The 2,502-nt window shown below is 44.1% G+C and overlaps 1 pseudogene; it reads left to right on the plus strand.

Annotated features, from left to right (window-relative positions):
- Positions 1-743: 743 nt before the first annotated feature.
- On the plus strand, positions 744-1,959 carry LOC123788705 (Y-box-binding protein 1 pseudogene; annotated as a pseudogene).
- The last annotated feature ends 543 nt before the right edge of the window (positions 1,960-2,502 follow it).

Here is a 2,502-nt window from a genome sequence, read left to right on the forward strand (position 1 = left end):
AATTCTTACACAGTAGAGATGATGTAGAATTTTCATCAACCATACTCAAAAAGATCCTGCCATTGCATCTAAAGTGTGGGTAGCCCACATGTTTTTAACAAACTGACTTTGGTATAGATGTTGGAAAGAAAACCATGGGATCCACATATTGAACACCAACTGGGAGAAATTACCTGGTGATATGCATGCTGCTCAGAGAGTTACAGAAAATTTAGTCATTTATCAATAGAGAAAATTGGATTAGAGAGCAACTCTACAAAATTGGAGAAGCAGGTCTAAATGAGAATATGTCACATTTACTTACAAAAATAGTGGCATAAAAATAAGAGCATGCAGCATCTAGAATCAGAAATTCAAAGAAGAAATCACAGCAACCACTTGCAGCAATGCAGCTTATATCCAAAATTATTATTTTTTAAATCAGCAAATCTTAGAGCTTTAAAAACATAAATCCTTTTATCTTTACCAATTTAGTGCCGCTCAAAAAACCTAGCATGGATGGATGGTGAATTATTCAAAGAAACATGTGAAAAAAAGTAAAGTTACACGTAAAGCAAATTCATTTTAGATAACGCACTTTTACAACTCCATCTGAAAAAGTTAAGGTATTGTAAAGACTTTTTATTTTTCTCTTCAATGGGACATCGCTGATTTCAGCCTACACATTAAAGGATTCTAGAGTATCCTAAAAAGATGATGCAGGCAAAAATTTTTCTGTTTCGGGAAAAACACAAGACAAGAAAATGTCTTATAGAATCATTAGCATTCGCTTAACAAAGGCTTTTACAGTGTATCATTATTTAAGATATAAATTTCGAGTTCGAACCGTAGCGGGAGCGGAGAGCGGATCCCAGAGAGCCCTGAGTAGCCCCACCGCCGCGGGGGGCCCAGTTACCATCACACCCCGCGAGGAGCCGCAGCTGCCGCAGCCTGCCGGTCACCATCACCGCAATGGTGAGCAGCAGGCCCAGACCCAGCAGCCGGACACCGCCCCCCCCCCCCCTCAGCGCTGCAGACACCAAGCTCCGCACCACCCGCGGTGGCTTAGGGAGCTGCGGCCCCGGGCAGCCTCACATCGCTGGCGCCTGCTGGCAGGGACAAGAAGGTCATCGCAAGGAAGGTTTTGGGAACAGTACAATGGTTCCGTGTGAGAAACAGATATGGCTTCATCAACAGGAATTACACCGAGGAAGATGCATTTGTACACCAGACTGCCATCAAGAACAGTAGCCCGGGAAGCACCTTCACGGTGCTGGAGATGGAGAGACTGCGGAGCTGGATGTTGGGGAAGGAGAAAATGGTCCGGAGGCAGCAACTGTGACCCGCCCTGCTGGAGCTCCAGTGCAGGGCAGTAAATATGCAGCGGACCGGAACCATTCTAGACACTCTCTGCGGCGCAGGGGTCTGCCACTCAATTCCCAGCAGAATTACCAGAATCGTGAGAATGGGGAGAAGAGTGAGGGATCGGAAAGTGTCCCCCAAAGTCCAGACCCAACAGCGCCAGCCCTTCCGTAGGCGACGGCTCCCACCTTACTACATGCGGAGACCGTCTGGGCGTCGACCACAGTATGCCAACCGTCCTGTGCAGGGAGAAGTGACGGAAGGTGCTGCCAACCAGGGTGCAGGAGAGCAGGGTAGACCAGTGAGACAGAATATGTATTGGGGTTGTAGACCACCATTCCGTAGAGTCCTTCTCCCCAAGGACAGCCTAGACAGGATGGCAATGAGGAAGGTAAGAAAAATCAAGGAGATGAGATCCAAGGTCAGCAGCCACGTCACTGTCGGTACCGCCACAACTTCAACTGCCAACGCAGACGCCCAGAAAACCCTAAATCACGAGATGGCAAAGAGGCAAAAGCAGCCGATCCACCAGCTGAGAATTCCTCCACTCCTGGGCTGAATAGATGCCGGCTTACCATCCCTACCATCATCCGGTTTAGTCACAGCATGAAGGAATGAAGATGAAACTCCAGTAGTAAGAAATGAACAAAAGATAGGTACTGGCAGAAGACCTTAAGTGCTTGCTTTTTGCCCATTGACCAGATAAATAGAACTATCTGCATTATCTATGTAGAATGGGGTTTTTATTATTTTTACCCAAAGACGTCTCTTTTTGGTAATGACAAACGTGTTTTTAAAAAAGCCTATTTTGTCTTCAATACACTTTTAAAGGTTTTTGAATTGTTTCATATCTGGTCAAGTCGAGATTTTTAAGAACCTCATTTTTAATTTGTAATAAAAGTTTACAACTTGATTTCTTCAAAAAAGTCAATAAACGGCAAGCACCCGTTAATAAAAGTCTTAAATAATAATAATAAAAAAATTAGGATGTAAATTTCTACTTCATCCTTTGATAAATATAGGTGAAAAATACCACCTGAGAATTCCAGTGCTGTAATAAACTCTGAAAAATGAGAAATAGTAACAACTGTAGAGTATTAGCTGATTTGGGGCCAGTTAAATAGTGCAGAGATTTACTGAAAGGCAAAACACAGGGGTTAG

Source organism: Ursus americanus, chromosome 3 (genome assembly GCF_024610735.1).
Source record: "Ursus americanus isolate L20-20 chromosome 3, mUrsAme1.1.p, whole genome shotgun sequence".
Lineage (NCBI taxonomy): Eukaryota > Metazoa > Chordata > Mammalia > Carnivora > Ursidae > Ursus > Ursus americanus.